A 21838-nucleotide genomic window follows, 5' to 3' on the forward strand; every position below is an offset into this window, starting at 1 on the left:
GGACAACAACTGCAGGGAGAACACATATTTTCAGATGAACATGGGAGGGCAGAAGGCTGCCTAATACTGAAGCACCCCCAAACAACAAACCAAATGCAACAACTAGTACAAGCATTCCTGGGGGAAGGTCTGCAGAAGACGGATTTGCATACGGTGAAGTCATCCAAGCAGTGGGTCAAAGTTGGCTGGAACCCTCATCTGCATATGAAAAGAGAAAAGGGGTATGCAGGGCATGGCGGCCTTTTGCGGCGCTTGGATGACCCCTAGTTCGCATTAAACACCTCCACCCTCCTTCGGTGTGGGGCTCATGTTGGCTATGCCCCAGCCCCTGAAGCATTAAAGCTGATTTCTTGCAGCAGCTGGGCACTGTAACAGCTCCAGAGCTGCTCTGTAAGGCAAGTAAAAGGGTGTGGGCCCTGCAGCACTACCTGTAGTTCGCATTGTGCGTTGGAAGGCACAAATTAAGCATACGGTAGAAGTCAGGATAGTGCGCAAGGGCATAGAAGGGAGCGGCTCAAGAAAAGAGAAGTGGAAACAGACAGCAAACTAAGCTGGAGAGAGACCTGAGACAAAGAGATCTGAATTATACGAGAGCCGACCAGGGGAAACACAAATTATGCAGTCAAGTTTCCCACATTTGGGGAAATCGCAGGAGCAGCACACCCAGAGTGCAATGGGTGAGCCTTGCCCTGGGAGAAGCACCTTCATGATCATAGTATATCACCTGGCAGGTAAGTAGGAGTTGGGCTAGAGCTGGGGAGGGTCGCTGCTCGGGCACCCCCCTGTCAAGTGAAGGAGATCCAACTGAGGCAGCACAAGGAAACTCTCAAAAGAAGAACAAGGCTAGAGGTAGATCTGAGACAAATAAATCTGACTTTTACCAGAGCTGACCAGAGGAAAGAACAAACACAGTCCCCCACTACCACAAATAATGCATTTGAGATTCCCACATTTGGGGAAATCATAGGGGTCAGCATACCCAGAATGCAATGAATGAACCTCACCCTGGGAGAACAATCTTCATGACCATGGTATCTCCTATGCAAAATAAGTATGATTTGGGATAGGGCTGGGGAGGGCCGCTGCTCAGGCACATCTCTGTCAAGTATAGGAGATTCAACTGAGGCAGCACAAGGGAACTCTCATCTGGGGACAACAACTGCAGGGAGAACACATATTTTCAGATGAACATGGGAGGGCAGAAGGCTGCCTAATACTGAAGCACCCCCAAACAACAAACCAAATGCAACAACTAGTGCAAGCATTCCTGGGGGAAGGCCTGCAGCAGATGGATTTGCATATGGTGATGTAATCCAAGCAGTGGGTCAAAGTTGGCTTCAACCCTCGTCTGCATATGAAAAGAGAAAAGGGGTATGTAGGGCATGGCGTCCTTTTGCGGCGCTTGGATGACTCCTAGTTCGCATTAAACACCTCCACCCTCCTTCGGTGTGGGGCTCATGTTGGCTATGCCCCAGCCCCTGAAGCATTCAAGCTGATTTCTTGCAGCAGCTGGGCACTGTAACAGCTCCAGAGCTGCTCTGTAAGGCAAGTAAAAGGGTGTGGGCCCTGCAGCACTACCTGTAGTTCGCATTGTGCGTTGGAAGGCACAAATTAAGCATACGGGAGAAGTCAGGATAGTGCGCAAGGGCATAGAAGGGAGCGGCTCAAGAAAAGAGAAGTGGAAACAGACAGCAAACTAGGCTGGAGAGAGACCTGAGACAAAGAGATCTGAATTATACGAGAGCCGACCAGGGGAAACACAAATTATGCAGTCAAGTTTCCCAAATTTGGGGAAATCGCAGGATCAGCACACCCAGAGTGCAATGGGTGAGCCTTGCCCTGGGAGAAGCACCTTCCTGATCATAGTATATCACCTGGCAGGTTAGTAGGAGTTGGGCTAGAGCTGGGGAGGGTCGCTGCTCGGGCACCCCCCTGTCAAGTGAAGGTGACCCAACTGAGGCAGCACAGGGGAACTCTCGAAAGAAGAACAAGGCTAGAGGAAGATCTGAGACAAAGAAATCGGACTTTTACCAGAGCTGACCAGAGGAAAGCACAAACACAGTCCCCCACTACCACAAATAATGCAGTCGAGTTTCCCACATTTGGGGAAATCACAGGTGCCAGCATACCCAGAATGCAATGAATGAACCTCACCCTGGGAGAACAAACTTCATGACCATGGTATCTCCTATGCAAAATAAGTATGATTTGGGATAGGGCTGGGGAGTGCCGCTGCTCAGGCACAACTCTGTCAAGTAAAGGAGATTCAACTGAGGCAGCACAAGGGAACTCTCATCTGGGGACAACAACTGCAGGGAGAACACATATTTTCAGATGAACATGGGAGGGCAGAAGGCTGCCTAATACTGAAGCACCCCCAAACAGCAAACCAAATGCAACAACTAGTACAAGCATTCCTGGGGGAAGGTCTGCAGAAGACGGATTTGCATACGGTGAAGTCATCCAAGCAGTGGGTCAAAGTTGGCTGGAACCCTCATCTGCATATGAAAAGAGAAAAGGGGTATGCAGGGCATGGCGGCCTTTTGCGGCGCTTGGATGACCCCTAGTTCGCATTAAACACCTCCACCCTCCTTCGGTGTGGGGCTCATGTTGGCTATGCCCCAGCCCCTGAAGCATTAAAGCTGATTTCTTGCAGCAGCTGGGCACTGTAACAGCTCCAGAGCTGCTCTGTAAGGCAAGTAAAAGGGTGTGGGCCCTGCAACACTACCTGTAGTTCGCATTGAGCGTTGGAAGGCACAAATTAAGCATACGGGAGAAGTCAGGATAGTGCACAAGGGCATAGAAGGGAGCGGGTCAAGAAAAGAGAAGTGGAAACAGACAGCAAACTAAGCTGGAGAGAGACCTGAGACAAAGAGATCTGAATTATACGAGAGCCGACCAGGGAAACACAAATTATGCAGTCAAGTTTCCCACATTTGGGGAAATCGCAGGAGCAGCACACCCAGAGTGCAATGGGTGAGCCTTGCCCTGGGAGAAGCACCTTCATGATCATAGTATCTCACCTGGCAGGTAAGTAGGAGTTGGGCTAGAGCTGGGGAGGGTCGCTGCTCGGGCACCCCCCTGTCAAATGAAGGAGATCCAACTGAGGCAGCACAAGGAAACTCTCGAAAGAAGAACAAGGCTAGAGGAAGATATGAGACAAATGAATCTGACTTTTACCAGAGCTGACCAGAGGAAAGAACAAACACAGTCCCCCACTACCACAAATAATGCAGTCGAGTTTCCCACATTTGGGGAAATCACAGGTGTCAGCATACCCAGAATGCAATGAATGAACCTCACCCTGGGAGAACAAACTTCATGACCATGGTATCTCCTATGCAAAATAAGTATGATTTGGGATAGGGCTGGGGAGTGCCGCTGCTCAGGCATAACTCTGTCAAGTATAGGAGATTCAACTGAGGCAGCACAAGGGAACTCTCATCTGGGGACAACAACTGCAGGGAGAACACATATTTTCAGATGAACATGGGAGGGCAGAAGGCTGCCTAATACTGAAGCACCCCCAAACAACAAACCAAATGCAACAACTAGTACAAGCATTCCTGGGGGAAGGTCTGCAGAAGACGGATTTGCATACGGTGAAGTCATCCAAGCAGTGGGTCAAAGTTGGCTGGGACCCTCATCTGCATATGAAAAGAGAAAAGGGGCGTGCAGGGCATGGCGGCCTTTTGCGGCGCTTGGATGACCCCTAGTTCGCATTAAACACCTCCACCCTCCTTCGGTGTGGGGCTCATGTTGGCTATGCCCCAGCCCCTGAAGCATTCAAGCTGATTTCTTGCAGCAGCTGGGCACTGTAACAGCTCCAGAGCTGCTCTGTAAGGCAAGTAAAAGGGTGTGGGCCATGCAGCACTACCTGTAGTTCGCATTGTGCGTTGGAAGGCACAAATTAAGCATACGGGAGAAGTCAGGATAGTGCGCAAGGGCATAGAAGGGAGCGGCTCAAGAAAAGAGAAGTGGAAACAGACAGCAAACTAGGCTGGAGAGAGACCTGAGACAAAGAGATCTGAATTATACGAGAGCCGACCAGGGGAAACACAAATTATGCAGTCAAGTTTCCCAAATTTGGGGAAATCGCAGGATCAGCACACCCAGAGTGCAATGGGTGAGCCTTGCCCTGGGAGAAGCACCTTCCTGATCATAGTATATCACCTGGCAGGTTAGTAGGAGTTGGGCTAGAGCTGGGGAGGGTCGCTGCTCGGGCACCCCCCTGTCAAGTGAAGGTGACCCAACTGAGGCAGCACAAGGGAACTCTCGAAAGAAGAACAAGGCTAGAGGAAGATCTGAGACAAAGAAATCGGACTTTTACCAGAGCTGACCAGAGGAAAGCACAAACACAGTCCCCCACTACCACAAATAATGCAGTCGAGTTTCCCACATTTGGGGAAATCACAGGTGCAAGCATACCCAGAATGCAATGAATGAACCTCACCCTGGGAGAACAAACTTCATGACCATGGTATCTCCTATGCAAAATAAGTATGATTTGGGATAGGGCTGGGGAGTGCCGCTGCTCAGGCACAACTCTGTCAAGTAAAGGAGATTCAACTGAGGCAGCACAAGGGAACTCTCATCTGGGGACAACAACTGCAGGGAGAACACATATTTTCAGATGAACATGGGAGGGCAGAAGGCTGCCTAATACTGAAGCACCCCCAAACAACAAACCAAATGCAACAACTAGTGCAAGCATTCCTGGGGGAAGGCCTGCAGCAGATGGATTTGCATATGGTGATGTCATCCAAGCAGTGGGTCAAAGTTGGCTTCAACCCTCGTCTGCATATGAAAAGAGAAAAGGGGTATGCAGGGCATGGCGGCCTTTTGCGGCGCTTGGATGACCCCTAGTTCGCATTAAACACCTCCACCCTCCTTCGGTGTGGGGCTCATGTTGGCTATGCCCCAGCCCCTGAAGCATTCAAGCTGATTTCTTGCAGCAGTTGGGCACTGTAACAGCTCCAGAGCTGCTCTGTAAGGCAAGTAAAAGGGTGTGGGCCCTGCAGCACTACCTGTAGTTCGCATTGTGCGTTGGAAGGCACAAATTAAGCATACGGGAGAAGTCAGGATAGTGCGCAAGGGCATAGAAGGGAGCGGCTCAAGAAAAGAGAAGTGTAAACAGACAGCAAACTAGGCTGGAGAGAGACCTGAGACAAAGAGATCTGAATTATACGAGAGCCGACCAGGGAAACACAAATTATGCAGTCAAGTTTCCCACATTTGGGGAAATCGCAGGAGCAGCACACCCAGAGTGCAATGGGTGAGCCTTGCCCTGGGAGAAGCACCTTCATGATCATAGTATCTCACCTGGCAGGTAAGTAGGAGTTGGGCTAGAGCTGGGGAGGGTCGCTGCTCGGGCACCCCCCTGTCAAATGAAGGAGATCCAACTGAGGCAGCACAAGGAAACTCTCGAAAGAAGAACAAGGCTAGAGGAAGATCTGAGACAAATAAATCTGACTTTTACCAGAGCTGACCAGAGGAAAGAACAAACACAGTCCCCCACTACCACAAATAATGCAGTCGAGTTTCCTACATTTGGGGAAATCATAGGGGTCAGCATACCCAGAATGCAATGAATGAACCTCACCCTGGGAGAACAATCTTCATGACCATGGTATCTCCTATGCAAAATAAGTATGATTTGGGATAGGGCTGGGGAGTGCCGCTGCTCAGGCATAACTCTGTCAAGTATAGGAGATTCAACTGAGGCAGCACAAGGTAACTCTCATCTGGGGACAACAACTGCAGGGAGAACACATATTTTCAGATGAACACGGGAGGGCAGAAGGCTGCCTAATACTGAAGCAGCCCCAAACAACAAACCAAATGCAACAACTAGTACAAGCATTCCTGGGGGAAGGTCTGCAGAAGACGGATTTGCATACGGTGAAGTCATCCAAGCAGTGGGTCAAAGTTGGCTGGAACCCTCATCTGCATATGAAAAGAGAAAAGGGGTATGCAGGGCATGGCGGCCTTTTGCGGCGCTTGGATGACCCCTAGTTCGCATTAAACACCTCCACCCTCCTTCGGTGTGGGGCTCATGTTGGCTATGCCCCAGCCCCTGAAGCATTAAAGCTGATTTCTTGCAGCAGCTGGGCACTGTAACAGCTCCAGAGCTGCTCTGTAAGGCAAGTAAAAGGGTGTGGGCCCTGCAGCACTACCTGTAGTTCGCATTGTGCGTTGGAAGGCACAAATTAAGCATACGGGAGAAGTCAGGATAGTGCACAAGGGCATAGAAGGGAGCGGCTCAAGAAAAGAGAAGTGGAAACAGACAGCAAACTAAGCTGGAGAGAGACCTGAGACAAAGAGATCTGAATTATACGAGAGCCGACCAGGGAAACACAAATTATGCAGTCAAGTTTCCCACATTTGGGGAAATCGCAGGAGCAGCACACCCAGAGTGCAATGGGTGAGCCTTGCCCTGGGAGAAGCACATTCATGATCATAGTATCTCACCTGGCAGGTAAGTAGGAGTTGGGCTAGAGCTGGGGAGGGTCGCTGCTCGGGCACCCCCCTGTCAAATGAAGGAGATCCAACTGAGGCAGCACAAGGAAACTCTCGAAAGAAGAACAAGGCTAGAGGAAGATCTGAGACAAATAAATCTGACTTTTACCAGAGCTGACCAGAGGAAAGAACAAACACAGTCCCTCACTACCACAAATAATGCAGTCGAGTTTCCCACATTTGGGGAAATCATAGGGGTCAGCATACCCAGAATGCAATGAATGAACCTCACCCTGGGAGAACAATCTTCATGACCATGGTATCTCCTATGCAAAATAAGTATGATTTGGGATAGGGCTGGGGAGTGCCGCTGCTCAGGCATAACTCTGTCAAGTATAGGAGATTCAACTGAGGCAGCACAAGGGAACTCTCATCTGGGGACAACAACTGCAGGGAGAACACATATTTTCAGATGAACATGGGAGGGCAGAAGGCTGCCTAATACTGAAGCACCCCCAAACAACAAACCAAATGCAACAACTAGTACAAGCATTCCTGGGGGAAGGTCTGCAGAAGACGGATTTGCATATGGTGATGTAATCCAAGCAGTGGGTCAAAGTTGGCTTCAACCCTCGTCTGCATATGAAAAGAGAAAAGGGGTATGCAGGGCATGGCATCCTTTTGCGGCGCTTGGATGACCCCTAGTTCGCATTAAACACCTCCACCCTCCTTCGGTGTGGGGCTCATGTTGGCTATGCCCCAGCCCCTGAAGCATTCAAGCTGATTTCTTGCAGCAGCTGGGCACTGTAACAGCTCCAGAGCTGCTCTGTAAGGCAAGTAAAAGGGTGTGGGCCCTGCAGCACTACCTGTAGTTCGCATTGTGCGTTGGAAGGCACAAATTAAGCTTACGGGAGAAGTCAGGATAGTGCGCAAGGGCATAGAAGGGAGCGGCTCAAGAAAAGAGAAGTGGAAACAGACAGCAAACTAGGCTGGAGAGAGACCTGAGACAAAGAGATCTGAATTATACGAGAGCTGACCAGGGGAAACACAAATTATGCAGTCAAGTTTCCCAAATTTGGGGAAATCGCAGGATCAGCACACCCAGAGTGCAATGGGTGAGCCTTGCCCTGGGAGAAGCACCTTCCTGATCATAGTATATCACCTTGCAGGTTAGTAGGAGTTGGGCTAGAGCTGGGGAGGGTCGCTGCTCGGGCACCCCCCTGTCAAGTGAAGGTGACCCAACTGAGGCAGCACAAGGGAACTCTCGAAAGAAGAACAAGGCTAGAGGAAGATCTGAGACAAAGAAATCGGACTTTTACCAGAGCTGACCAGAGGAAAGCACAAACACAGTCCCCCACTACCACAAATAATGCAGTCGAGTTTCCCACATTTGGGGAAATCACAGGTGCCAGCATACCCAGAATGCAATGAATGAACCTCACCCTGGGAGAACAAACTTCATGACCATGGTATCTCCTATGCAAAATAAGTATGATTTGGGATAGGGCTGGGGAGTGCCGCTGCTCAGGCACAACTCTGTCAAGTAAAGGAGATTCAACTGAGGCAGCACAAGGGAACTCTCATCTGGGGACAACAACTGCAGGGAGAACACATATTTTCAGATGAACATGGGAGGGCAGAAGGCTGCCTAATACTGAAGCACCCCCAAACAACAAACCAAATGCAACAACTAGTACAAGCATTCCTGGGGGAAGGTCTGCAGAAGACGGATTTGCATACGGTGAAGTCATCCAAGCAGTGGGTCAAAGTTGGCTGGAACCCTCATCTGCATATGAAAAGAGAAAAGGGGTATGCAGGGCATGGCGGCCTTTTGCGGCGCTTGGATGACCCCTAGTTCGCATTAAACACCTCCACCCTCCTTCGGTGTGGGGCTCATGTTGGCTATGCCCCAGCCCCTGAAGCATTAAAGCTGATTTCTTGCAGCAGCTGGGCACTGTAACAGCTCCAGAGCTGCTCTGTAAGGCAAGTAAAAGGGTGTGGGCCCTGCAGCACTACCTGTAGTTCGCATTGTGCGTTGGAAGGCACAAATTAAGCATACGGGAGAAGTCAGGATAGTGCACAAGGGCATAGAAGGGAGCGGCTCAAGAAAAGAGAAGTGGAAACAGACAGCAAACTAAGCTGGAGAGAGACCTGAGACAAAGAGATCTGAATTATACGAGAGCCGACCAGGGGAAACACAAATTATGCAGTCAAGTTTCCCACATTTGGGGAAATCGCAGGAGCAGCACACCCAGAGTGCAATGGGTGAGCCTTGCCCTGGGAGAAGCACCTTCATGATCATAGTATCTCACCTGGCAGGTAAGTAGGAGTTGGGCTAGAGCTGGGGAGGGTCGCTGCTCGGGCACCCCCCTGTCAAATGAAGGAGATCCAACTGAGGCAGCACAAGGAAACTCTCGAAAGAAGAACAAGGCTAGAGGAAGATCTGAGACAAATAAATCTGACTTTTACCAGAGCTGACCAGAGGAAAGAACAAACACAGTCCCCCACTACCACAAATAATGCAGTCGAGTTTCCCACATTTGGGGAAATCATAGGGGTCAGCATACCCAGAATGCAATGAATGAACCTCACCCTGGGAGAACAATCTTCATGACCATGGTATCTCCTATGCAAAATAAGTATGATTTGGGATAGGGCTGGGGAGTGCCGCTGCTCAGGCATAACTCTGTCAAGTATAGGAGATTCAACTGAGGCAGCACAAGGGAACTCTCATCTGGGGACAACAACTGCAGGGAGAACACATATTTTCAGATGAACATGGGAGGGCAGAAGGCTGCCTAATACTGAAGCACCCCCAAACAACAAACCAAATGCAACAACTAGTACAAGCATTCCTGGGGGAAGGTCTGCAGAAGACGGATTTGCATACGGTGAAGTCATCCAAGCAGTGGGTCAAAGTTGGCTGGAACCCTCATCTGCATATGAAAAGAGAAAAGGGGTATGCAGGGCATGGCGGCCTTTTGCGGCGCTTGGATGACCCCTAGTTCGCATTAAACACCTCCACCCTCCTTCGGTGTGGGGCTCATGTTGGCTATGCCCCAGCCCCTGAAGCATTAAAGCTGATTTCTTGCAGCAGCTGGGCACTGTAACAGCTCCAGAGCTGCTCTGTAAGGCAAGTAAAAGGGTGTGGGCCCTGCAGCACTACCTGTAGTTCGCATTGTGCGTTGGAAGGCACAAATTAAGCATACGGGAGAAGTCAGGATAGTGCGCAAGGGCATAGAAGGGAGCGGCTCAAGAAAAGAGAAGTGGAAACAGACAGCAAACTAAGCTGGAGAGAGACCTGAGACAAAGAGATCTGAATTATACGAGAGCCGACCAGGGGAAACACAAATTATGCAGTCAAGTTTCCCACATTTGGGGAAATCGCAGGAGCAGCACACCCAGAGTGCAATGGGTGAGCCTTGCCCTGGGAGAAGCACCTTCATGATCATAGTATCTCACCTGGCAGGTAAGTAGGAGTTGGGCTAGAGCTGGGGAGGGTCGCTGCTCGGGCACCCCCCTGTCAAGTGAAGGAGATCCAACTGAGGCAGCACAAGGAAACTCTCAAAAGAAGAACAAGACTAGAGGAAGATCTGAGACAAATAAATCTGACTTTTACCAGAGCTGACCAGAGGAAAGAACAAACACAGTCCCCCACTACCACAAATAATGCAGTCGAGTTTCCCACATTTGGGGAAATCATAGGGGTCAGCATACCCAGAATGCAATGAATGAACCTCACCCTGGGAGAACAATCTTCATGACCATGGTATCTCCTATGCAAAATAAGTATGATTTGGGATAGGGCTGGGGAGGGCCGCTGCTCAGGCACATCTCTGTCAAGTAAAGGAGATTCAACTGAGGCAGCACAATGGAACTCTCATCTGGGGACAACAACTGCAGGGAGAACACATATTTTCAGATGAACATGGGAGGGCAGAAGGCTGCCTAATACTGAAGCACCCCCAAACAACAAACCAAATGCAACAACTAGTACAAGCATTCCTGGGGGAAGGTCTGCAGAAGACGGATTTGCATACGGTGAAGTCATCCAAGCAGTGGGTCAAAGTTGGCTGTAACCCTCATCTGCATATGAAAAGAGAAAAGGGGTATGTAGGGCATGGCGGCCTTTTGCGGCGCTTGGATGACCCCTAGTTCGCATTAAACACCTCCACCCTCCTTCGGTGTGGGGCTCATGTTGGCTATGCCCCAGCCCCTGAAGCATTCAAGCTGATTTCTTGCAGCAGCTGGGCACTGTAACAGCTCCAGAGCTGCTCTGTAAGGCAAGTAAAAGGGTGTGGGCCCTGCAGCACTACCTGTAGTTCGCATTGTGCGTTGGAAGGCACAAATTAAGCATACGGGAGAAGTCAGGATAGTGCACAAGGGCATAGAAGGGAGCGGCTCAAGAAAAGAGAAGTGGAAACAGACAGCAAACTAAGCTGGAGAGAGACCTGAGACAAAGAGATCTGAATTATACGAGAGCCGACCAGGGAAACACAAATTATGCAGTCAAGTTTCCCACATTTGGGGAAATCGCAGGAGCAGCACACCCAGAGTGCAATGGGTGAGCCTTGCCCTGGGAGAAGCACCTTCATGATCATAGTATCTCACCTGGCAGGTAAGTAGGAGTTGGGCTAGAGCTGGGGAGGGTCGCTGCTCGGGCACCCCCCTATCAAATGAAGGAGATCCAACTGAGGCAGCACAAGGAAACTCTCGAAAGAAGAACAAGGCTAGAGGAAGATCTGAGACAAATAAATCTGACTTTTACCAGAGCTGACCAGAGGAAAGAACAAACACAGTCCCCCACTACCACAAATAATGCAGTCGAGTTTCCCACATTTGGGGAAATCATAGGGGTCAGCATACCCAGAATGCAATGAATGAACCTCACCCTGGGAGAACAATCTTCATGACCATGGTATCTCCTATGCAAAATAAGTATGATTTGGGATAGGGCTGGGGAGTGCCGCTGCTCAGGCACAACTCTGTCAAGTAAAGGAGATTCAACTGAGGCAGCACAAGGGAACTCTCATCTGGGGACAACAACTGCAGGGAGAACACATATTTTCAGATGAACATGGGAGGGCAGAAGGCTGCCTAATACTGAAGCACCCCCAAACAACAAACCAAATGCAACAACTAGTACAAGCATTCCTGGGGGAAGGTCTGCAGAAGACGGATTTGCATACGGTGAAGTCATCCAAGCAGTGGGTCAAAGTTGGCTGGAACCCTCATCTGCATATGAAAAGAGAAAAGGGGTATGCAGGGCATGGCGGCCTTTTGCGGCGCTTGGATGACCCCTAGTTCGCATTAAACACCTCCACCCTCCTTCGGTGTGGGGCTCATGTTGGCTATGCCCCAGCCCCTGAAGCATTCAAGCTGATTTCTTGCAGCAGCTGGGCACTGTAACAGCTCCAGAGCTGCTCTGTAAGGCAAGTAAAAGGGTGTGGGCCCTGCAGCACTACCTGTAGTTCGCATTGTGCGTTGGAAGGCACAAATTAAGCATACGGGAGAAGTCAGGATAGTGCGCAAGGGCATAGAAGGGAGTGGCTCAAGAAAAGAGAAGTGGAAACAGACAGCAAACTAAGCTGGAGAGAGACCTGAGACAAAGAGATCTGAATTATACGAGAGCCGACCAGGGAAACACAAATTATGCAGTCAAGTTTCCCACATTTGGGGAAATCGCAGGAGCAGCACACCCAGAGTGCAATGGGTGAGCCTTGACCTGGGAGAAGCACCTTCATGATCATAGTATCTCACCTGGCAGGTACAGATGTAGCCACCTTTATCTTGAGTGGCCGCGGCGGTTGGCCCGTTCGACCATACGCAGCGCACTGTGGCGTAGCGAGGCGCGCATAGCCACAGAGAGGCTATCTAATCGCACGGAGACAGACATTTGACGTTTGGCGTTACCTTTACGTGTAATACCTGCGATCAGCCACCAGATGTCGCTTTTTACAATCACCACTGCGCATGCGTGTGGTCTCCCGTAAAATACAATACTGACATACATAATAAGGACTACTTTACTAAGGCGTCTCATTACGCTGCATACAGCAAATACTGTACTCATTACGCTGCATTATTTAATACAGTACTGTACAGTATATACAGTACGACACCGACGCAAATACAGTAGTACAGCATACAGTATATGATCCATCTACAATACTTTATGAATACTGTATGTGAGCGTCCGAGTCCCGCAGACAAAACACAGTACTGTAAAACCAGTAGTGTACACTGTCGCAAATGGATGTGTGTTACAAGTTCACTATTGCCTCTCAAGATTAGGAATTTTCTACAGTATGTTATCGTCTTAATCCCGTAGCCATTACAGCATAATCAAAACCAACGGATTTATACATTTGTCTGCGGCGAAGTGGTGAAGTGTTTCGCTTCCTATACTCAGAGTCCAGGGTTCGATTCCTTAAGTACTAATGCATGTTACTGTAGTTTTTTTCACACTTTATTATTTTTTTTATTCACCCCCACCTCGTGGCAGGCAGCAGTTGGGTATGGAATGAGAAATGGCATAAGCTGTGCAGGCTACGGGGCGATGCTGAAGGAGCGTCACAATCCCCTAGCCAAAATACACAGATACTGTAAGCGTATACTGTAAGATACTGTAAGCGTGAGATACTGTATTGAGCTAGGGGATTGTGACGCTCCTTCAGCATTGCCCCCTGAACTGTGAAATGTACAGTATGCCATATTGTATCTCACTACATATCCGAGCGCTGCCACGTGCTGGGAGTTCACGGTCGGCGGCCATTTTGTCAGGTTGCTAAGCGATCCAGCTCGGTATACCGTAATGTGCATAGACCTCGCTTATCCCAATGTAATTGAGCTAGGGGATTGTGACGCTCCTTCAGCATCGCCCCGTAGCCTGCACAGCTTATGCCATTTCTCATTCCATACCCAACTGCTGCCTGCCACGAGGTGGGGGTTCAGGAGGTGGGGGTTCATGGGTAGTGGTCGTTTTGACAGTGTGCTATGCGATTGAGTCCGGTGTACCGTAATACTGTATGCAATCCTACAGTAGCTTATCCCTCCCCTGTGTATTTTGGCTAGGGGATTGTGACGCTCCTTCAGCATTGCCCCCTGAACTGTGAAATGTATGCCATATTGTATCTCACTACATATCCGAGCGCTGCCACGTGCTGGGAGTTCACGGTCGGCGGCCATTTTGTCAGGTTGCTAAGCGATCCAGCTCGGTATACCGTAATGTGCATAGACCTCGCTTATCCCAATGTAATTGAGCTAGGGGATTGTGACGCTCCTTCAGCATTGCCCCCTGAACTGTGAAATGTATGCCATATTGTATCTCACTACATATCCGAGCGCTGCCACGTGCTGGGGGTTCACGGTCGGTGGCCATTTTTAGTGTGCATAGAACTCGCTTATCCACATAGGCCCCTGTGTTTTTAACTACTATATTGAGATGCACATTTCTAGGCCTACAGTATTTAATATACAGTAAGCAGCATTGTTGTTAGGCAATAATTGAAGAATTTACATACAGTACTGACATGTACTGTATGTAATGCTTGTACATCATGTCAGTCGACCCTTATGCTGTACACTACTGTAAGTCTCACAGGGCCCATGCACTTCCAAGGAGGGTTATTTACTGTACTGTATCTGTTTCATACAGGAAACTAATTGCAGTCCATAACACTAATATTAAGCCCACTCCATTATCCACTCCTCCCCTGTGTATTAAACACCCCCTACCACCCTGGAAGTCATGTACCAGGGCCCCTTCATTCAGCACAATGCCCCCTTCTACAGTTTAGTGTTCTCCTTCCTGCCCCATCTGTGCAGTAAAGGAATAATTAGCAGAAATTATTTCTCCAGGTCCTACTGTACATACTGAGCGAAAGATAGAACCCCCCTATCCCCCGCGGAGCATCAAAGCTGCCGCTGATAGCTCCCCCCACCACTTCCGCTGGTGAGTGGGTAGGGTCCCCAGTGCATTGCTGTGTCCAGGGGCCCACACTGCTGTTAAGATGGCTCTAGTAATTGAGCTAGGGGATTGTGACGCTCCTTCAGCATTGCCCCTGGACTGTACCATACTGTATCTCACTCCATATCCAAGCGCTGCCATGTGCTGGGAGTTCACGGTCGGTGGCCATTTTGTCAGGTTGCTAAGCGATCCAGCTCGGTATAACGTAATGTGCATAGACCTCGCTTATCCCGGTGTACTATGTGCAGTAGTACTGAATGATTGCTATCACTTGTGGTGAAACACCTATCTTATCAAATACAGTAACTACTGTACAGTATAGTTGTTCGCACAGGTGATGGTAATCATACTGTATATTTAAACTGAAGTCCGTAACAGAGCATTCTGTCCCTCCTGCAGAGGTTCTTGTTGGGAGGCACAGGGAAAAAAGGCAAATACTGTACAGTACTGTATTTGCACTTTACTGTTGTGCACTTTATTTGAAAATGTACAGTTGTTTGCTATTTTTAGCATGCTGTGCTTTACATGTTTTCTTATTGTGGTTTTTATATTTTTAGACAAAAGACAAAGAATGCAGACTACCAGATTTTACGGGAGTGCCAAAACCCACCCATCAGTGGCACAGAAACTTGCTGCAGTAGTCCCACAAAAGAAGAAGAAAACTGCCAAGGCGGCTCAGAAAGAAAATGTGGTGAAACCACGAAAAAATGCCAAGGCAAAGAATAATACGTTGGAGCTGATATGTGGTGTGGCAAATGATGTAATTGTTCCATCTCCTGCAGATCACAGTGTTCAGCCAATGAATCTGGAAATACCGGTGCTAGAGGACGTGACAAACACGCTGCATCAGGAAGCTTCTTTTTTGGACCATGTAGCCACCCCTGGACAAGAAGACATGACACATTCACCACGAAGAAGGTTGCATTTCACAGATGTGAACACCAAAGTGCAGGACTGCCAGTGTACCTGTCCTGTTTTACTAAAGGAGCTACTCAGTAAGGTGACCAATATGGAGTCAGAAGTTGGTGGACAGGTCAATCAGCTGCAGACCGATGTGGCTGGCCTTAAAGAAGGCATAAAGGAACAGATGGTAGAAGCCATGAAGAAAGTCATTGAACAAACGAGGGAAGAATGGCAAGTTGGAGTTTGCCGCACCATCATTGCAACACACCACCAAGCGGTTCAAGTCAGCGGCCTGGACGACCGAGGCCTGGAGGACCGCAGAGGAGGCCTGGAGGACCGCAGAGGAGGCCTGGAGGACCGCAGCGGACTGGACGAAGTCAGCGGCATGGACGACCACAGAGGCCCTAGGCTACGGAGCAAGTAATAGTCCAGATTGTACAGACTATGGGGCAATGCTGAAGGAGCGTCACAATCCCCTAGCTAAAATACACAGTATGCATATTATGGTACACCGGACTCGATGACATACTGTAGCACACTGGCAAAATGGCCGCCGCCCCTGAACCCTTGTGCAGGTTATGGGGCAATGCTGAAGGAGCGTCACAATCCCCTAGCCAAAATACACAGGGGAGGGATAAGCTACTGTAGGATTGCATACAGTATTACGGTACACCGGACTCAATCGCATAGCACACAGTCAAAACGACCACTTTGTGCAGGGTACGGGGCAATGCTGAAGGAGCGTCACAATCCCCTAGCTACAATACACAGGGGTGATAGAGATAATCGAGTGGCTGGAGGGGGGTCCCCTTGATTTAAGGGGCCCCCACTCCTCCAGGGTACTCCGGCCAGGTGTGACTAGTTGGGTATTTAATTCCATGGCCGCAGGGACCGGTATAAAAGTCTCCCCCGGCTGTGCATTATCTGTCCAGCTAGTGGAGCCCAGTGCTGATTCAAAAAATATGGGGAACCCCTACGCTTTTTTTGTCCCCCTTATTTTTTGCACCAGGACCAGGCGCAGAGCCCGGTGCTGGTTCTAAAAAGATGGGGGATCCCGTGTCCATTTTTTCCGTATTCCTGCCGGAATTCGACTGCAATTGCATATACAGTACTGTACCCCTTAATGTCACTGCTTACAGTATACAGTATTTAGACATGAGCTTGTGTACAGTATCTGTCATGAGGTGCTTTTTTCACTGACACTATAACTTTTTTCTATTGTGATATACTGTACAGAGGCGGCAAACTAGCGAAACGGGAATAATCAGCTTCTGCAGAATAAAATGAGATGCTACAGTACATGCCTATATTCTGTGAGTGACTGCGGCTCTATGAAATTAAATCAGAAAATTTAAATATGAAATGTATTACTAATGTGTGGCATTACTGTACTGTATGTGTACTGTATAAGGTGTACTACAATATTTTCTGGTGTAACATAAGGAAAGGGCACTACTGCATGGTCTAATGCAGTGGTTCTCAAACTTGGTCCTCAGGACCCCACACAGTGCATGTTTTGCAGGTAAACCAGCAAGTGCACAGATGTATTCATTACTAACTGACACATTTTAGAAGGTCCATACAGTAGGTGGAGCTAATTTTTTCACTTGTGATTCTGTGAGACCTGCAAAACCTGCACTGTGTGGGGTCCTGAGGACTGAGTTTGAGAACCTGTGGTCTAATGTAAATAAAGATGAATGTGGTGGGGTGTAATGTGAATAAGGGGCATTACTGTTAGGAGTAATGTGGTACTATGATATGATGTCATGAGAATAAGAGACACCACTGCATGATATAATGTGAATAAAGTTGCAGTACTGTGTTGTGTCATTTCATCTTCGGGTATTATTGTGTTACCATGCCCCTTCCCAGCAAGAACATACTGTACACTGTTTTGGGCTGGCACTAAATGTGCACATTGTTCTTATTTAGATTATAGGGGGTAGGAGCGCCAAAATGGGTGATGGTGCTGGGAAAGGGGTGCAGGGTTAGAGGCGGAACTACGTAGCATCTGTGCAAGAGGGCATCAGCCAAAATCTAGCCTAGGGCATCATGTTGGTCAGGTTTGGCTCTGATAATACTGTATACTGTACTCTTACTGTACTTTGCATTCAATACAGATACTGTTTGCACACAGGTTTTACATGAATCATTGGCAATGCTGCAGGAGTGTCTCATTAGGCAATCTAAAATATACCACGAGTATGGGTGGGGATACAGTAGGGAAGTTCTGTCACCATAAGCTGTCTGCTGTGTATAGCATATTTCCATCTGAGATGCATTTGTGTGTTTGTAATAAGAAAAAAACATTTTACTGTACATTTAGTGGATACAGTATTTCTCCCCCATAATGACGTATCATACTGTACAGGTACCCTCATGTACTGTACCGTACCATACTGTAAAATTGAATATTTATTGGAAAAACATCAATATTAATGTAAAAATAAAGTATTACAACATCCGATTCCATGTACTGCACTGATCAAAATGTACAGTACTCTTATTCAGGACTTATAAAACTGAAAATAACTGTTCATACAGTACACATCAATAACATTACTACTGTGTAATATTCTACATTAGTTTATGCAATAATCAGACAAAGGCAATTTTATCATTTTTTTTAATAATGCACCAATTTAAAATTTTAAACAGAAAATACAGAACTACATATTTGTGGCTTGACCATTTCTTTCAACTACAACAGGTAATACTTTATACAGGTGATTTATATAATTATTACAATGTTCAGGTGTGAGTACTTCTAGCCAAAATTTCTTTATCCCATCCACCAGTTGCTGTTTTGTTGTTGGCTTTGCAACACTCCTAACGTACCTCTTCAATTGAGCCCACACTAATTCGATTGGGTTCATGTCTGGTGATCTAATTAAAAAAAAAAAAAGCGTATAGAAAAAATTAATTACATTACAGTAAATAGAGAAAATTAAACATACAATATTGTACTGTTTATTAAACAAAATTTTTTTTTACAGTACTAGAGTGCTATCCAAAATTTTACTTGTACACTGTTGAAATAATACTCACTCTGGTGGTGTGCGTTCCCAATTCATACCTTTCTCTTCCATAAATTTGGCTGAGGCGGAGTGTTTAGGATCATTGTCTTGGAATATCCTATGGTGAGTTGGGTAATATTTATTCACAAATGGCACCATACATTTCTCTACTATTGTTTCTTGGAAATATTTCTTATCCATGATTCCTACAGAAATCAAAAAATGTTGTTCATTAATAAGCAACTCCTTTTATTGTGCAGTTACACGTACTCTACAGTACAACATGTATTTTTACAGAACACAGGCACAGAATAAAGTATAGTACTGTACTGTACCTTCGAAAAATAATAGGGGACCAGCTCCTAATCGTGATATGCCTCCCCATACATGGATTTTCAATGGATGCTTTGGGCGTGGTTTTAAAGAGATATGGTTACGTTTCCTGAATGACATTCTGGAGAACCGCTCAAGGGCAACAGACGATTCATCTGTGAAAATGACATCATCAAATGTTTCACCACTCTCAATCCATCGCCGTGCCTGTTCCACTCTCTTTTCTTTATTCACATCTCTTATCATTGGAGATATCCTGTGAAGAGCCAAAAATAATGAAATCAGATACAGTTATGAAATTACAGATTTACAGATTACTGTATATACAGTAGACTGTATGTGCAGTATACTGTATTATATACCTACTGTATACATTAAACTGTACATACAGTACATTAAGTTACATACAGAGTAATATATATATATACATACTGTACATACACACAAACACAGTATACAGTATACAGTATGTAATCATCACAATAAGCCGGCAATGCTTCATTGCTGTCTCTGAGTGCCTATACAGTAGGTATCTCTTTTGGGATAGAATACTGTATATACAGTATATACACACACACATACTGTATATAGTATAAAGTACACACTCTGTATAATGATTTATGGCATTATTATATCACGTATCAAGGGATTATTAACAGTGCATTTACTGTATGGTTTATACTGCTTTCAGTATTTTACCTTGTTGCGCCAAAGGTCCATCCCATTTTCCGTCGCATCCTTCTGATGCTGGTGGCCGATATGTCCAGGTCATACTTGGAATGGAGAATTCGTTTTATTTGCAGAGCAGTACGCTCATCATCCTCACGAGTTAGTTCCTCCACAATTTGTTGCACTCTCCTACAGTACAATACAGTATGAAAAATATGAATTCATGAACAGCACAATCACAGTTACAATTGATGAAGTTTTTATTTTATTTCAAAAAAATTGTTTATGGTATAAAGCAAGTCATTTAAACATTACAGTAGTGTACAGTACGTACCATGTGCATTTTGTAGGAAATACAAATCTGGGCGTTGTTCTCTCGAATGCATGATAGCGCACTGTTTCTAAAGTGACTATAATGCCACTTTCCTTGAGCCATGCATGGATCTCTTTGATGGTTTTATTTTCTTTTTTCATGTTGGCGATTATCTTGCTCATCGTTTTGTTGATAGTTACTGGCATGTTGTCCAACTATAATTCCTGTATGGAGAGAAAACATTTGTGAATACTGTAGTCTAAAATTTACACATCTGAAAATGCATAAGAGTTTTATGATAGAAGTTAATACTGTACATGTTTACTATCCAGTACCTGATGTTCAAATTTAAGTATTGTATACTGTACAGTACTGAAAATACAACTTCAGTGTTATGGACTGCAATTAGTTTCCTGTATGAAACAGATACAGTACAGTAAATAACCCTCCTTGGAAGTGCATGGGCCCTGTGAGACTTACAGTAGTGTACAGCATAAGGGTCGACTGACATGATGTACAAGCATTACATACAGTACATGTCAGTACTGTATGTAAATTCTTCAATTATTGCCTAACAACAATGCTGCTTACTGTATATTAAATACTGTAGGCCTAGAAATGTGCATCTCAATATAGTAGTTAAAAACACAGGGGCCTATGTGGATAAGCGAGTTCTATGCACACTAAAAATGGCCACCGACCGTGAACCCCCAGCACGTGGCAGCGCTCGGATATGTAGTGAGATACAATATGGCATACATTTCACAGTTCAGGGGGCAATGCTGAAGGAGCGTCACAATCCCCTAGCTCAATTACATTGGGATAAGCGAGGTCTATGCACATTACGGTATACCGAGCTGGATCGCTTAGCAACCTGACAAAATGGCCGCCGACCGTGAACTCCCAGCACGTGGCAGCGCTCGGATATGTAGTGAGATACAATATGGCATACATTTCACAGTTCAGGGGGCAATGCTGAAGGAGCGTCACAATCCCCTAGCCAAAATACACAGGGGAGGGATAAGCTACTGTAGGATTGCATACAGTATTACGGTACACCGGACTCAATCGCATAGCACACTGTCAAAACGACCACTACCCATGAACCCCCACCTCCTGAACCCCCACCTCGTGGCAGGCAGCAGTTGGGTATGGAATGAGAAATGGCATAAGCTGTGCAGGCTACGGGGCGATGCTGAAGGAGCGTCACAATCCCCTAGCTCAATTACATTGGGATAAGCGAGGTCTATGCACATTACGGTATACCGAGCTGGATCGCTTAGCAACCTGACAAAATGGCCGCCGCCCGTGAACTCCCAGCACGTGGCAGCGCTCGGATATGTAGTGAGATACAGTATGGCATACATTTCACACTCCAGGGGGCAATGCTGAAGGAGCGTCACAATCCCCTAGCTCAATTACATTGGGATAAGCGAGGTCTATGCACATTACGGTATACCGAGCTGGATCGCTTAGCAACCTGACAAAATGGCCGCCGACCGTGAACTCCCAGCACGTGGCAGCGCTCAAATATGGAGTGAGAGATGGTATACATTTTAAAATACACCGGGATAAGTTGTACAGGCCATGGAGCAATGTACAGGGACATTCATCATTTACGTATATAAATAATTGTAAACCGTAAATGAAAGAATTACCGGTCAAATACTGTATGACGAAACTGTGTCAATGAGCTGGAACAGTATGGCCTGTGAAGAAGTTTTCGAAGGCAGAAACGGAGAGCAAATTATCAGGAGATTTCTGAAAGGTCGGAGAAGATCCACACAGCAAGTCTGCTTACGAGGAAACAGCTTTGCAAAGTGGGTAGCTGGGCGGTGACTGAGACGCTCTTTTATTCACATTCACACAAAAGGAATTCTTATCGCTGTGATTGGTGCCAATATAGGCGCATTCATCCTTACACCAATCACAGAGCATACTGTACTTTTGAATGTGAATAAAAGAGCGTCTCAGTCACCGCCCGCTACCCACTTTGCAAATCTGTTTCCTCGTAGGCAGACTTGCTGTGTGGATCTTCTCCGACCTTTCAGAAATCTCCTGATAAGTTGCTCTCCGTTTCTGCCTTCAAAAACTTCTTCACAGGCCATACTGTTCCAGCTCATTGACACAGTTTCGTCATACAGTATTTGACCGGTAATTCTTTCATTTACGGTT

The 21838-nt window shown here is 47.0% G+C and overlaps 21 non-coding genes across 21 annotated transcripts; all 21 read right to left on the reverse strand.

Moving 5' to 3' along the window:
- Positions 1-576: 576 nt before the first annotated feature.
- On the reverse strand, positions 577-739 carry LOC135002695 (U1 spliceosomal RNA). The gene has a single exon (XR_010203877.1). It is a non-coding gene; the product is annotated as a U1 spliceosomal RNA (small nuclear RNA).
- Positions 740-891: 152 nt separating this feature from the next.
- Positions 892-1055, reverse strand: LOC135002672 (U1 spliceosomal RNA). The gene has a single exon (XR_010203857.1). It is a non-coding gene; the product is annotated as a U1 spliceosomal RNA (small nuclear RNA).
- Positions 1056-1726: 671 nt separating this feature from the next.
- On the reverse strand, positions 1727-1889 carry LOC135002757 (U1 spliceosomal RNA). The gene has a single exon (XR_010203933.1). It is a non-coding gene; the product is annotated as a U1 spliceosomal RNA (small nuclear RNA).
- Positions 1890-2041: 152 nt separating this feature from the next.
- Positions 2042-2205, reverse strand: LOC135002504 (U1 spliceosomal RNA). Its single transcript, XR_010203696.1, has one exon. It is a non-coding gene; the product is annotated as a U1 spliceosomal RNA (small nuclear RNA).
- Positions 2206-2877: 672 nt separating this feature from the next.
- Positions 2878-3038, reverse strand: LOC135002630 (U1 spliceosomal RNA). The gene has a single exon (XR_010203818.1). It is a non-coding gene; the product is annotated as a U1 spliceosomal RNA (small nuclear RNA).
- Positions 3039-3190: 152 nt separating this feature from the next.
- On the reverse strand, positions 3191-3354 carry LOC135002533 (U1 spliceosomal RNA). The gene has a single exon (XR_010203723.1). It is a non-coding gene; the product is annotated as a U1 spliceosomal RNA (small nuclear RNA).
- Positions 3355-4025: 671 nt separating this feature from the next.
- Positions 4026-4188, reverse strand: LOC135002758 (U1 spliceosomal RNA). Its single transcript, XR_010203934.1, has one exon. It is a non-coding gene; the product is annotated as a U1 spliceosomal RNA (small nuclear RNA).
- A 152-nt stretch (positions 4189-4340) lies between these two features.
- Positions 4341-4504, reverse strand: LOC135002539 (U1 spliceosomal RNA). Its single transcript, XR_010203729.1, has one exon. It is a non-coding gene; the product is annotated as a U1 spliceosomal RNA (small nuclear RNA).
- A 672-nt stretch (positions 4505-5176) lies between these two features.
- LOC135002631 (U1 spliceosomal RNA) lies at positions 5177-5337 on the reverse strand. Its single transcript, XR_010203820.1, has one exon. It is a non-coding gene; the product is annotated as a U1 spliceosomal RNA (small nuclear RNA).
- A 152-nt stretch (positions 5338-5489) lies between these two features.
- LOC135002537 (U1 spliceosomal RNA) lies at positions 5490-5653 on the reverse strand. The gene has a single exon (XR_010203727.1). It is a non-coding gene; the product is annotated as a U1 spliceosomal RNA (small nuclear RNA).
- Positions 5654-6325: 672 nt separating this feature from the next.
- Positions 6326-6486, reverse strand: LOC135002668 (U1 spliceosomal RNA). Its single transcript, XR_010203854.1, has one exon. It is a non-coding gene; the product is annotated as a U1 spliceosomal RNA (small nuclear RNA).
- Positions 6487-6638: 152 nt separating this feature from the next.
- Positions 6639-6802, reverse strand: LOC135002471 (U1 spliceosomal RNA). Its single transcript, XR_010203663.1, has one exon. It is a non-coding gene; the product is annotated as a U1 spliceosomal RNA (small nuclear RNA).
- Positions 6803-7473: 671 nt separating this feature from the next.
- Positions 7474-7636, reverse strand: LOC135002816 (U1 spliceosomal RNA). The gene has a single exon (XR_010203982.1). It is a non-coding gene; the product is annotated as a U1 spliceosomal RNA (small nuclear RNA).
- Positions 7637-7788: 152 nt separating this feature from the next.
- LOC135002505 (U1 spliceosomal RNA) lies at positions 7789-7952 on the reverse strand. The gene has a single exon (XR_010203697.1). It is a non-coding gene; the product is annotated as a U1 spliceosomal RNA (small nuclear RNA).
- Positions 7953-8623: 671 nt separating this feature from the next.
- Positions 8624-8786, reverse strand: LOC135002647 (U1 spliceosomal RNA). Its single transcript, XR_010203835.1, has one exon. It is a non-coding gene; the product is annotated as a U1 spliceosomal RNA (small nuclear RNA).
- Positions 8787-8938: 152 nt separating this feature from the next.
- Positions 8939-9102, reverse strand: LOC135002429 (U1 spliceosomal RNA). Its single transcript, XR_010203623.1, has one exon. It is a non-coding gene; the product is annotated as a U1 spliceosomal RNA (small nuclear RNA).
- A 671-nt stretch (positions 9103-9773) lies between these two features.
- On the reverse strand, positions 9774-9936 carry LOC135002649 (U1 spliceosomal RNA). The gene has a single exon (XR_010203837.1). It is a non-coding gene; the product is annotated as a U1 spliceosomal RNA (small nuclear RNA).
- Positions 9937-10088: 152 nt separating this feature from the next.
- On the reverse strand, positions 10089-10252 carry LOC135002430 (U1 spliceosomal RNA). The gene has a single exon (XR_010203624.1). It is a non-coding gene; the product is annotated as a U1 spliceosomal RNA (small nuclear RNA).
- A 672-nt stretch (positions 10253-10924) lies between these two features.
- On the reverse strand, positions 10925-11085 carry LOC135002633 (U1 spliceosomal RNA). The gene has a single exon (XR_010203821.1). It is a non-coding gene; the product is annotated as a U1 spliceosomal RNA (small nuclear RNA).
- Positions 11086-11237: 152 nt separating this feature from the next.
- LOC135002431 (U1 spliceosomal RNA) lies at positions 11238-11401 on the reverse strand. The gene has a single exon (XR_010203625.1). It is a non-coding gene; the product is annotated as a U1 spliceosomal RNA (small nuclear RNA).
- A 672-nt stretch (positions 11402-12073) lies between these two features.
- LOC135002780 (U1 spliceosomal RNA) lies at positions 12074-12234 on the reverse strand. The gene has a single exon (XR_010203955.1). It is a non-coding gene; the product is annotated as a U1 spliceosomal RNA (small nuclear RNA).
- Positions 12235-21838: the final 9604 nt, after the last annotated feature.

The sequence above is a fragment of the Pseudophryne corroboree genome, unplaced genomic scaffold (genome assembly GCF_028390025.1).
Source record: "Pseudophryne corroboree isolate aPseCor3 unplaced genomic scaffold, aPseCor3.hap2 scaffold_179, whole genome shotgun sequence".
Taxonomy (NCBI): Eukaryota; Metazoa; Chordata; class Amphibia; order Anura; family Myobatrachidae; genus Pseudophryne; species Pseudophryne corroboree.